Genomic DNA, 14,585 nt, shown 5'->3' on the forward strand with positions numbered 1-14,585 from the left:
AGAGAGGGCCCTGTTTGTAAGAGCATGCAATGTAATGGGGAGAATCAAGACTGAACCAACAGGGGGGGTGACACTGAGTGAGAATGTCGGTGGATGCAGGCCGGGTAAGTGAGAGTGGAATAAGGTGGGAGACTGAGGCATTAATAAACAGGCCGGTTTTAAGTTGAGAAGTAGCTGAAGAGAGGACTTGAAGAGGGATTCCGTTATGAGTGGGGAAGTAAGGCACTAGTAATTTACAGAGCAGAGGGGGCAGGAGCAAGTGTGGAGTGAGATGAGATTGGAGATGAAAGGGTCTGGGCATGGCTGAGGGCTTTGCATGGGTGATAAGTTTAATAAAAATAGAAAAAGCCTGTAAAACATGAATTGTGCAACACTTGTCTGCACTACTGGGTAGGTTTAGTAAGATAAAAATGAAGTGCCCAATGTAGTATAATACTTTTACATAATATCCCTTATTTTCAGACAAGGTAATGTAATGTAGTTAGCTGTTAGGACTCTGTCCTTCGTTCTGTATTAGGACTGCAGTATCTCTGTGCTACCAGAGGTGCTGCTGTTGTACCCAATATAGTTCTCTTTGCTGCTAGGGGTTCAGCCCCAACATAAGAACTGGCCCAAAACAATTGGAAGTGGCACGCTCCCTGCTCTTGAACAGGTGTTCCTAGTTTGTTGGAACATGAACTCTGTTTATGAAATCCCAGAAACCGCGTCTGCTTCTATATCTTCTGAGAACCTCTCTTCCAGATACTCCAGGTAGACATTTTACAACTCAGAACTCAGATAACGCTTGCTATATTGTTGCAAGAGTTACTTAAACAGCTTCCTGTTTCCATGCCCTGTGGTCATTGCTCAAATAAGACCAGGATCAACAATATTTTTTTTCAAGCACAACATAATGACCGCAGTACATCCTCCAGAGACTTTACTTTGTACACCTACTAATAGTGCTGCACCTGTTCTGGTACCTGTGGCCCTTGGTCCTTGCCATTGAGGGTTCCAAACCGATAAGCCACCCACGTCCTTTTTTGTCTGAAGAGGAAAGCACACACAGAAGGGTCAACCATATATGCCTTTACTGTGCTAGCCCAAAGCATTTCCTGGTGCAGTGCCTACTGAGTAGACCCAAATCACCTCCAGATTATCCCAAGGGTTCTGTCCCTTCAGCCTGCTCCAGAGAGTGCCCTGTCCCTTCAGCCTGCTCCAGAGAGGGCGCTGTCTCTTCAGCATGCTCCAGAGAGGGCGCTGTCCCTCCAGCTTGCTCCAGAGAGGCACCTATCCCTGCAGCTTGCTCCAGAGAGAGTGCTGTCCCTTCAGCTTGCTCAAGAGAGGGCTCTGTCTCTTCAGCCTTCTCCAGAGAGATAGAACTGTTTAGCCAGAAATGCCTCATGGCTCTGTCCAGTCAGAGGTGCTTCAAAGTGCTGTAAGGTCAGAGGTGCCTCATAGTGCGGTTCAGTCAGAGGTTCCTGAAAGTGCTGTCCATTCCGAGTCATGTGCCCAGACTGGTCCTCCTGCTGGGTCTACTGCTAAGTATGCTCAATCCAGACCTTCTGCTAAGTGTGCTCGACCCGAGTATTTTGAGTTGTGTTCCCAGTCCATGCCTTCTGCTAAGTGTGCCCAGTCCAGAACTTCTGCCAACTATACCCAGTCCGGGTAATGTTTATGGATTGCCTGTACATAGTGGGGAAAACGGAAATGATTACTAAGCTATTTTTCAAAATATATTGTTAATTTAAGTGAATGATACAACACAACAGAAACCATGGGAGCCATGACACTGTATTAAATAGCTGAACATGTTATACATTTATAATAATCATATTTAAGTACATAGTATCCAATACTTTAATTTACATGACCAGATAATTGCCCTTAAAACAGATTCCATTAACAGTGATCTAAAATGTAGGTAGCAATTATGCATGATGCAACCTTTATTTGATACTTTAGCTAACATTTTCACAGGTGACAGCGAACCTTGTGTCCAGTGTCTCCTGTATATAATAGTTGTTTCCAGAAAACCTTAATCAACAGATTCAGGGCTGAAGTCATAATTAGATATATAAATGAAATGTCTATAGGCAGCTGCATAGCAAAAGCAAATAAAACACACGTGTCCAGAGTCATTAAGGAAAGTAAGGCAAAAAAAACGAGTACATTTTCTACCGGACAAACCATGTTACAATGCAAGGAGTGAAAATTAGTTTATTATTTTGCATGTAAGGAAAATACTGGCTGCTATTTCATGTAGCACAGAAATACTTGATAGCTTTATATTAGATCTTGGTTTTGCTCAGTTGCTAAATTACTCTATTTTTTGCTTTGCTCTCCTTAATGACCCAGGCCCACTAGCTCTATATACTATATTAATAAGTGTTATGAATAGCAAAAAATGCTACTCTTAAATCTCATTACTATTATTTTATTTAGAACTTAGATTCAATATAGCTACACATATGTAATATCAGTTGCATGTATAGGTCATCTAACATAGTTGATTCCGGATAAGTCTTTGAGGGTTTTTATGGATAACAAATTGCTAGTTCTATAGCAATACTTCCCAACTGTCCCTATTTTGACATGACTGTCCTGATTCTCGGATGCCTCATCATAATGTAGGCATGGTTTGGGCGAATCTAGGTGTGGTTTAAGTTAATCTGGGTATGGTTTGGGGGGATCGGGACGTGGTTTGAGCGGAACATAGCAGGAGCGTTTTGTGTCCCAATTTTGCTTTTTGAAATATTAGTAGCCATGCTGTAGCTGTTTGTTATAGTATCATCATGGGATTACGTGTGTCCATCACACCTGTTTATACATCCATTTGTATGCAAGATGACATCTATTTCAAGTATTCACATATTTGGTAAAAAAGGAAAAGACATTGTAAAAGGGGTGGTCTGCAAACGAGAAACAATGAGCTTCTGTACAATGCAACTTTTTCGTCCATATATTCAAATTATATGTACCCAATCTTTTGGCTGCATTTTAGATACTCTTCTTATCATCTATATATAAAGTCATTTCTAGTGTGGCACTCTAAAGCATTATCATCAATAATGATTTACACAGCGTTGCTTCTTAGTTTTTTAATGTTTATCAATGTGAATTTATTATAACTGCTTCTTAACAGGCCATCGTGTCAACTAAAATCCTTTGGAGGCATGTTGTGCATGTAGTCAGATCCATAGTCATTCAATTTGCTTACTGTTGAAAGGAACAGTAGGGCAGAGGGCACAAAACACACCTCTGGACAGTTCCCTCTTATCCACATTGCTCTTGGGCTTGATAAGGGCACTACATCTACAGCCCTGTCCTTCACTCCTGCTTATCTGTTATGTTATATTTCCAAACCATCAGGCAGCAAAACTGCAGACAGATCACTGCCAGCAATAACACCACATAAAATGGCTTATTGATTTTAGATCACAGCTTCCATCATACTCAGACATTCTGTTTTTCCGACTTTAATTTTTATCTTTCTAGAATCTATTCTTTCTGCTTTAACCCTTGCATTGCTAGTTGTAAAATATTGTCGCAGGGATGTCCCTATGTGCTATTTAGAGAGGATATTCTTATATGCATCAATGCTTCCATAAATAATCCAGCGTCAAACAATATCCATTGCCCTTATTTTCATATAGCCTTCTAGCGTCAATTTAAACCAATAGCAATGAGAGAACACTGAATATGTTAAATCCTGCAAGGTTAATCTACTTATTCAAGTAAAAGCTACATACGTAGCCAACATTAAAGTCATGTACGTCAAGATGTAGTCTAGAATGACTTGCATTACACTAGACTCGGCAAATTGGCAACATTGGAAGGAATATATTATGTCACAATACATTATATAACTGTGCAAGGAAAAAATATATAATGCAAACTATAACAAACAACCAGTATATTAAGCTAACTTCAGTTTCAGGTAAGGTGACATTTGTTTCAGGAACTTGAGTTTGAGTTAATATGTGACAATTTCTTTCTGGTCTAATTGAATTAGGATTTCGGTGTCATATATGAAGCACTAGCTGCAATATCCGGTGTTGCCCGGGTTTAAATCTTCAAGTTATTAAGTTATCAATGAATTGGATATACCTATCAACCTTTTAAAAATAATTAGCAGCTTAGCAGCTCTTCCAACACATCCATGAGGTGACTGCCCAATGTTATTTTTGTTTTTATATTAAAGGTCATCTAAATCCATCCAGTCCAAGGCCCAGAACAGGATCAGTGGGTCAATGTTCTGCACAGCGTACACCAATGAGATGTCTGACTGGGACCTTAACCCCCTAAAACCTGGCCAGGATCAAACTGGACATCCTTGGTTTAGTTTCATCCCAGTCGGTGCAGGGGTGTCCAAATGTAAGCTCAGTACTGACTCCCACGTCAAAGTTCTGCCTAGCGTACACCAACAGGAAATCTAACCGGGACCCTAACCCTCACAAAACCTGGCCAAGATCCAACTGGATCACCTTGCATTGATTTCATCCCAATTGGTGCAGGAGTGTCCAAATGTAGGCTCAGAATTGGCTCCCGGGTCAAAGTTCTGCCCAGTGTACACCGACAGGAGGTCCGACTGAGACCCTAACCCCCATAAAACCTGGTCAGGATCCTACTGGACCACCTCGCGTTGGTTTCATCCAAATCAGTGCAGGGGTGTCCTAATGCATAACTGGACAAACAAACAGTTCAATTATTTCTATATATAAGATTGTTCAAAGGTTTGTGCTAAAATGCCAAAATTGGCTACATTTTACATCATTATATGACCTTGTGTGTATATAAAGTAAAGTAAAGCAAAGTAGATGACATATATTAGTTTGTGAAGACTTACGGAAATGGGCTATAAAATGACTGTTTCAGGGTGGTCAGTAGGTTAGTTGCTGAGACTCTCAAACCTAATATGGTGGACATTCCTGTCTCATATTGATCATCCTTAGAGGCTTTGACATTCTGTGACCATGTTTACTGAGCTTTATGCTACCACCTAAATTGGTAGTGTAAAGAAGCCATTTTTCAAAGAGAAAGCTATTGGTACAAATGCATTTTGTGTGCAAAAATTACCATTAAAAAGAATTTCTTATAAACTTATCTGACGCGCAAATGGAACACATTACACTTTAAGTAACTTTAATAATATGAATATCAAATTCAGGGTTAAATGAGTAATACTTACATAAAAGTTAATGGTGTTTTAATGAGGTGAGTGTTTTAAATGGGTCACAAGTGGCCAGTGCTTTCCTATTCATTTGCCTAAGTGCAAAGGAGCAACTCAACTTCAAAATATGTGAGCTCAGTCTAAGTGGTCACGCTCATCATGTTCTCCTTGTGCTGCCAATCATACTAAAACTGAAATTCGAGGAGATTTGACATTTATCCAACTAAATAAAATGAAAATATTTAAGGAAGACTTTATTTTTCTTGTGAATTCAACAAGTAACTTTTTAATACATATTAACATTCTTATTATATGGCATAACAGAGCAGGAGCTTTATATAATTCAAAGCGTTGTAACATTTTCCTTGATATTTCATCAAAATGATCCATTGCTTCAGTAGTGTGAAGAGGTTTTAATTTGTTTGACCGTGAGCAGCATCCAAGAAAAAAACAATTATTTATTTTAAAATCTTTTCTCTTTTCTGGTCAAAATCATTTTAAATTTGGTGAGGGACAGTCTCAGTGACCTCTTTATTAAGCATGCAAAAATACAGGTGTTTTGTTTGAGTGTTTAGTAGGACCCACCAAAACAACAATATATTACTAAAATCTAAAGTTTTTCTATTTTGTACTCAAAGCAAATTTTGTCAGGGGCCGGTAGTGACATCTTTATTAAGTGGGCAAAAAACAGGGTGTTATGCTTGAATGTGAGCAGCAGGGTGTTCTTTTGTTTATTGACAAATAGAAATAATTAAACTGCCTTGTTTTTTTATTTTTTTAAACGTTTTGTTTATTTTATTTTACTGTATTTTATTTTATTTAATAACATGTGCAGGGGTGTTGTTGGGTCTGCACTTGATTTTTATTTTTTTATATATTTACACATCACAACAGTATTACATGTTATAAACATTTCTTTGCCATATGGGTGTAAATTGGTCCCACATTTTTCTAGCAGTGTTCAGAGGTGCTATATTCATAGACATTCTCTGCAAGATTCATCTTATTTTGAACAGAGTATTAAACAGAGGACTGTATTTTGGAGGAACATGCAGATGTATTGGGATGGGAGTTGCTTTACTTAAGGGCAAACATTTATTAGGGCCATTAAATCAAACACCTGTAGAATAGCATTCATTGTCTAGGCATTGGTAAAGACAGATTTAGTAAAGAAAAGATTTCTTCAGCCTAGACTTTATACAGAAAACATATTCAAATAATATAGCCCTAGATTCTTAAATTAATATACTTACATTCTCCTTCAGGGACCAGGGATGGGCTCCCTGCCTCCTCAAGCTGAGACTCCTCCTGGGGCTCCTCCAGGGACTACTCCATGTGCACATGCTCCTCAACAAGTATAAGGTTCCCTCCCAGGAATCATCCCATGGTTCCTTCAGGGGCTCCTCCATAGCCTTTAGTTTCATTGTTAATTATTAAGTATCACACATGCTTTTGAAAAAAAAGATTTTTATTGCTATTGAGATGCACATGGGAAAGTTGTACCTACTCCTTTTAAGCAGTCAAGTTTTATTTTTTGCTTTATGCAAAATAAATGGCACAATCTCGCCAACTGCCATGGTCTGTTGATTGCTGAGATGAGTGTTGTCATGTGTGCAGGTGAATTGTCAATCATCCCCTTAGATTGTGATAGTGAATGCTGTGTTTGGTCCTCACTATCATCCGTCAGTTACACCTGCCCTGGAGCATGTACAAACATTGTGTCTGAAAACAAGTGTACTTCTGTGTACAGCTGAACTTGAATCGCGCGCATCTGCTTCAGAACGCCTTTACTGTACATTGCCTACGTTCATCCGCCACTTCCCTCCTCCATTCCACCCTTCAACATGTAGGGAGTATTAATTGTCATTTGCGTTTACAGATGAAGTGCATGTAAATGCATTCATTGGTGTAAGGTCCGTTTCTAAGCATTCACAGAGCGACTTCACGCAAAATACAGGACTTGTGTCCAAAGATGAATCAGGCACACAAAGTGTAAATGTGTGGAGGCAAAAGGATGGAGTTTTGAAGGCAAGATTTGTATGTTCACTCAACAATCATATACAGGATTCCAAAAAACAAGAGGGTTGTGGTCGCACACAGAGGGGACTTGTTATCTATTATTTACGGCAAAATCTTCCATCCCAAACTAGATAGGGTGCACTCTCATTTGTTTTAAGTATAGAACATACAGAAAGGAGGAGAAAGAAAAACGTGAGAAGCACTCCAGTCCCTCAAAAATAAATCTCAAATATAAATATAAAACTTCACTTTTATTGCATTACTTTTAAAAGAAAAAACGGCGAAATATTAAAAATGTGAGTGATGTGTATGTAATGTATTAAAATACAACACCCGACAGCAGTACAGGAAAGAATACATTTTTATTTTCATTCGAGCATCAAGAGAATAATCCTCAGTATTTTATCTCTCTATGGAGTCTTGATCATCAGATCTCTTAATGCTATATATATTTATATAATACAATTAATCTCCCAATATCTCTAAAAAAGGAATAGTCTCAAAGTGCGTCTTTATTGCTTAAGTCCTACCTGTTTCCAAATGTAGTTACACTAGATCCCATAGTCCAGGATATAGTATTTGCATATAAGTCATAAGTTTCATTTTGAAAAACCCAGACAGTTAGATCTCACATGGAAGGGATAGGTCGATAGATATATACTACCGTATGAGACTCAAAATTTATTTTATCCGAGGATCACGTGTATCATCTAATCACCCCTTATTTGGGTCTCAGTTATTGATATTATAAGTAATATCCCTAATTTCCATCAAAACATTACATTGAAAGTTAATTACGCAATATCTCATCACTTTATTGGGTGAAACAAAGAACATAACTCAGACACTTCTGTTCTACCTCAAATTTTCCTGAGAATATATTAAAGGATCACTTTCAAAGAGAATGTCAATACCAAATATCGGAGAAAGTATAAATAATTAGTCTCATATTCTCCTGGCAATCATATGTGACAGTATGTAGTTGTCGCTAGTCTTATATGTATACAGCGCTCAAAACATTTTTCTTGTGTGATTTGTGAACTCTCAAACAAGAGAGGGGTTATCCCCGAACTCCTTATAGTATAATAGACCCCTAGAGGAGTGAGGGAGAAGTACACAATCGTGAGCGAATCATATGAATATCTAATGAGCGCATAGTGTCGCCGCACATAAGGGCTAGTCTATAGGGATCAAATTCTTATATTCCCCTGAACTACCCATTGTCACTCACCGGACCATGAGTGCTTCTACACTGGTGCGAGGTCCTCCATCTTTTCTACCTACACCTGTGTGGAATCGTGGCCGCCCGCTATCCTGCCATCTGCGCATGCGCAGGACCCGCTATTAACTTCACCTGTCCATTAAGGTGATTGACAGATCAATCACCTCACCCTATTTAAGGCACCTGCAACCCTAGGTAGGGGCCTGATCTTGAAGTCTCATTCCCCGTGAACTTCTATAGGTGTGTGCAGTTTCCAAACTGCTTCCAGCTTTACTCGTGTGTACAGTTTCCAAACTATTTCCAGCTTTACTCATACTACAGCTTCCACGCTGCTCCCTGCTCAACTCAGCGGCGGTTCCCATACCGCTACAACGCTATCACCCTGCTGATCGTGTCACAGCTTCCACACTGCTCCCTGCTCCACTCAGCAGCAGTTCCCATACCGCTCCAACGCTATCACTCTGCTGATCGTGTTACAGCTTCCACGCTGCTTCCCTGCTCAACTCAGCGGCGGTTCCCATACCGCTACAACGCTTCACAGCTAATTCCGGATCTACACAACTGGGTATGCTCTACTGACTATTGACTATTGCCTATTTGCTCACATACCAGTTGCATCCATTGTTGTTTGCTGCACAGGGTACAGGTACCTATATAGACTGTGTTACCGCATTGCTTCATTTAGGACAAGCTTTCACTCAAGCTACGATATCTCCTCACGCTACTACTTGGCGTTATTGCGCATATCTGCTGTGACCAGCCTCTCCTCACTGCAAGGCATCTACTCTATACAGACTATTCATTGTGCCTTCCATCCCTGCCTCTCAAGACATTGCTCTACTCGCGCTGTTCCCATACAGCCACAGTTTGCCTTTCAACTTCACTCTCCTGCACCTGGACAAGTCCTCACTCCTTCACACAGCAGTGGACCACTGACTTCCCTGCTACCTACCCGCACCTGGACAAGTCCTCCTATCACAGCGGTGGTACAACTTGCTATACGCAGACCACTGACTCTCCTATTACCTACCTACACCTGGACCCGACTTCTCACCATAGCGGTGGTACAACTTGCTGCACGCAGACCACCGACTACCCTGCTACCTACCTGCACCAATACTATTCTTCCCATCACAACAGTGGTACAACTTGCTGTACGCAGACCACTGACTCCTCCTCTACTTACCATCACCTATCCACGTCCACTCCTCGTGTCTACATTATTTTCAGTCTCCAGTTTACAGCTCCAAGTCGTTGACTTCCTCAGACTATCTCTACTCTCCTGCTGTTGTGTCGCTCCAATCATTCACCTGCCTGCTTTGAGGTGCATGCCATATCCCCGCCTCTCTAGCAGAGTTCCATCTGGTGAAACTCGGGTAGCAACTCCTAGTGCCCGTGACACCCATATCATTGCATTGACATGTTTCGTGTATAAAATGCAAGTAGACAGCGAGTGCTAAAGAAACGCCGCTCATAAGTTGCTACAGCGTTACTTGGAACAGGAGATTCAATGCCTGTCTTTGCTGTCGGGTGTGGATGACGGCACTAATGACGCCAATTTACCCCGACATACGTTTCGCACATTGCTTTTTCAAGGTGGTAACCCGAGAAACTTCCTCAGGAAGTTGATATACTAAGTCCACCCAATCACATTGCGCCTCTATGATTGACAATTAAATCAGCAAATCAAACATATAACAATGGATATCAACGGGAGAGAGAGGAGAGAGAAAAAAGAGGATTCTCTCTCCTTAGTTAAACAAAGTAATTATATCATTTCAATTTCCAAAATACCTTATTATTCACCTATAACTATCTTATCAGTTTCTCAGTATATATATGATTACACCAGGTAAGTAAATAAGTATTAAATATCAAGGTTAATCCTTTTCCTATTAATGGAATGTAAATACACCACAGATTGTATATTTAGGGGGAATGATTTTACACAACATCAGTAAAGGTGCCATCAAGTTTCAAAGATATATGATACATCTCAGATGTTAATAAATCATCTAAATGCCATCACTTGCATCATAAATCACCACAAATCACTTTCAAATTAATAAGTCCCCAAATGACATATTCTATGTCCTATAGCAGGGGGGGGTTTATTAATGTTATCTAGTAAGCGCTTATTTAGTGTGTGGAATTTACAAATCATAAGAAGGATGTCCATATGATTACATGATACTACCTTCATAAAAAACTTGCATAGCTGTTGTACTCATTTAGTCCTTGTGGTGAGAATGAATTAAATAAAAATATCCACTTACTCTCACGTTGTAATAAAATTTTGTCAATATCTCTCCCCCCCTGATTCCCAAGATTACTTTTTCTACACCATAGCATTTTAAACCCTCAGTGCTACAATTGTGCCTATGAAAAAATTGCTTGGCCACTGGGGATAATTTTTTCATATTTTCTTTATCTCGTCGGGCGTTCCTAATCGATCCAATGTGTTCTAGGATTCGCAGTTTAATTTTTGTTTTAGTTTTCCCCACATAAACTTTGGGGCATGGGCACTTTAATACGTATACAACTCCACTGGTGTTACAATTGATGTATCCATTGATGGAATGTGTGGATCCAAATTTGTCCATAATTTTTACTGTTTTCTCCATATGGACACATGCTTTACAGCTGCCACAACAATAAGATCCCTTGATGACATCTCGGGACTTCTTTTCCCTAAATACTCCTGAGGCCCTCATCAGATAGTAATATGGGCCAATTCTTCTGGACAATATTCTGGATTTCCTTCCACTCGTCGCAGAAATCCCCTATGAACCTGATGGGATTGTCCTTAACCGGTGCCTTAGTGGCGTGAATGAGCGCCTTTCTCTCCTTTCTTTTCACATCATTCACAGCTTTCTTTATACTTCTCTTGCTGTATCCTCTATCCCTCAGTCTGCAGGCTAATTCATTGGCCAGAATATCATAGTCCATTGGACTAGAGCAGGTTCGCTTTATCCTAAGGAATTCTCCTTTTGGAATATTGCGAACGACTGGAGGGTAGTGGAAACTGTTGAAATGAAGGACACTGTTCGTTGCTGAACTCTTTCTAAAGAGATCCGTTTTCAAATAACCATCAGGTCTCCTACGAATAGTAATATCCAGAAAATCAATTTCTTTTAGACTCATATTGAATGTCAATTTGAGATTATTCGGATTGTTTTTCAGAGTTGAAATAAAATCATGAAAAGAATTCTGGTTTCCCTTCCAAAAGATTAAAATATCATCTATGTACCTGACCCAGAGTAGGACTTGGTCAGTATACATATCCAGATCTCCATTAAAAACAGTGTCCTTTTCCCATTTGCCAGGATACAGGTTCACAAAAGTGGGGGCACAAGCTGCCCCCATAGCTGTGCCCGTATCTGCAAGTAGAAGCGATTGGAGAAGACAAAGAAGTTTTTGGAAAGTATAAATTCTAGTAGTTCTATAAGAAAGGCACTAAATTCATGATCTTTTTCAATACACAAAAAATGTTTGACAGCTTCAATGCCAACTTTGTGGTCTATACTCGTGTAGAGTGATTCCACATCCACCGTGATCATCTAGACATCATTCTCAAGACAGAGATTCTCTACCAGTTTAAGGACATCCGAGGTGTCTTTAATATAGGATGGAAGGGAGGTTACAAACTTTCTCAAGTGTGTATCAACAAAGATACTGGCTTGTTCTGTCAAGCTTGCTATGCCATATAAGATCGGTCTCCCAGGTGGTATCTGTTTATTCTTATGGATTTTCGGTAGCAAATAAATAGTAGAGATCTTTGGATCCTTGGTTTTCAGAATGGTCCATTTTGTTTTATTAATGACACCAGTTTTAAATGCTCTTTCGATAATCTGATCATATCTGCTTTTGAAATCAAACAAAGGATTGGAGAGGAGTTGTTTATAACACCTTCTATCATTAAGTTGTTTATCCATTTCTTTTCTATACATATTCACCGGTCATATTACAACATTTCCGCCTTTGTCTGAAGGCTTTATAACAACATACTCCCAATTTTTGATTTCCTGTAATGCTTGTCTTTTAACATTACTGAGATTATCATTACATACTTTCTTGGTTCATATACAGGATTCCACACAAATATTTATGGCACACAAAAGCCAGGGCTGAGCAGCACAAAGTCTGCCTTGTCTTTGTCTAGTGAAAGATGGAAAGTGTTAAAACCAAGAGCCTCTTATAGGGTGAGACATGGCCTTATCCTTGACCTAGAGAAATAATCTTAATTGCAAATAATAGAAAAATTATCATCATTCAAATTGAAGGTCCCTGACTGATTTACCATTTCTCATGGAGTTTAACCACTTCAAGGGGCATGACCAGCTCAAAATGAACCACTGTACATATCATAATCTACTTGGTACACCCTGCGAACCACCCTAAAGGGACCCTGGCACCTATGAACAAACTTGGATTCAGTGGTAACATCACTTGATCTACAGGGAAAAAAAACTTTAACTGCACATCATGGTTCAAAATAAATGGTGATGATGATGATGATGGTTATATCCATTATTAATTCTGTTTTTGAAAGATTGAGTTTGAATTGGTGAGAGGACAACCAAGATGAAATGGCAGAAATACAGTCAGTAACGCGTGACAGCATAGATGGTGAGAGATCATGAGAGGATAGATAAATTTGTGTATAGTCCGCATAGAGATGATACTGAAATCCAAAGGAGCTTATTAGTTTTCCAAGAGAAGTTGTGTAGATAGAGAATAGCAGAGGATCTAGGACTGAACCTTGTGGTACTACTACTGATAAATGAAGCGGAGTGTGCGAGGCGAGTGTAGGCAATTTTCTCGAGAAGCTTGGAGGGGCATGGGAGATGAGAGATGGGGCAGTAATTTGAGAGAGAGTTTGCATCAGAATTTTGTTTTTTCAGAATAGGAGTAATCATTGCAAGTTTGAATAGTCGTGGAAAGATACCAGTAGAGATAGAGAGATTAAAGATTTTAGTTAAAGGTGGAATGAGCATAGGAGACCAGGACCTACCAACTTGTGAGGATAGGAGATCAAGAGGACAGCTTCTTGTGTTTTGATGAACTTTTAGAAGAAAGTATGGAAAAGAGTTGCTATGAGTTACATCATCAGCTACTTTTAAACCTGCAATAAGAGTTGAGTTTCAGATTTTACAACTTTCAGAAATATCACAAACCTTTCCGGTTTATAGAAATTTGTTGTGCTTTAACCGCAAAAGATGCTTCTAAATTATTTATTTTTGGAAATGAAGCAACATATCTAAAGAACATCTAAAAGCCTAGAGTCGGGATTGGGGCAGCATTCTCTAGAGAGTCCCCAACTAGGATGGCAGATCAGGAGTCCCCGACTGAGGCAGCAGCCTCTGGAGAATCCCAGACTCCAACAGCACCCAGCAAGGCCCTGTGGAGATTGCAAGATGGAAGATCCGCGGCAAGTATTTCTTGGAGGTCCAGGTAGCAACAATCAGGATACTGGATCAGGCAGATAGATAATCTGCATCAAGTATATACCAGGATAGAAGTAGAGTTTGGTAGCTAGAGACTGGATCAGAAGGTGAAATAAGCTGCAGTTGGTACACACCAGGGTCCCGGTAGTGGCAGTAGGAGGCTGGACCGGAAGGCACATTGTTCTGCGGTAGTAATATACCAGGATCCATGTAGCAGCAGCAGGAGACTGGATCTGAAGGTGCGATGTACTGCGGCAGGTTTACACCAGGGTCCGGGTAGCAAGCAGGTAACAGGAACAGGATCCAGGGTAAGTCATGTCCACACAGGGTGAAACAGACACAAGATCTGGCAGAGAAAGAGGGCAGCCAGGTGTAATATAAAGTATATCCTGCCCATTAGAGAGCCTTCCAATGGGAAGGAATTGGAACAGATAAAAGATGAATCTGCACATATGCACATATAAATCAATGATGACGACCTAGGAGACTAGGCAGGGTAAGTGCACTGGGACCCGGAGGATTGATGGGTCCGGTGTGTGATAATCCTCTTTGTAATGTTTCCTTTGATCTAGTTGTGTTTTCTTATGTAGTTGCTTTCTCTATAGTCTCTTGTATTGATTTTTACTGAATCAATTGTTTCTCTTGCCCCTTACTTATATGTAATTTTTCTGGGAATTTTTTGTTGATGTGCAGTGCTGTGGATTCTGTGGCACCATATAAATAATTTTAAATTATATTTAGTAAA

Source organism: Mixophyes fleayi, chromosome 1 (assembly GCF_038048845.1).
Source record: "Mixophyes fleayi isolate aMixFle1 chromosome 1, aMixFle1.hap1, whole genome shotgun sequence".
NCBI classification, from domain to species: Eukaryota; Metazoa; Chordata; class Amphibia; order Anura; family Limnodynastidae; genus Mixophyes; species Mixophyes fleayi.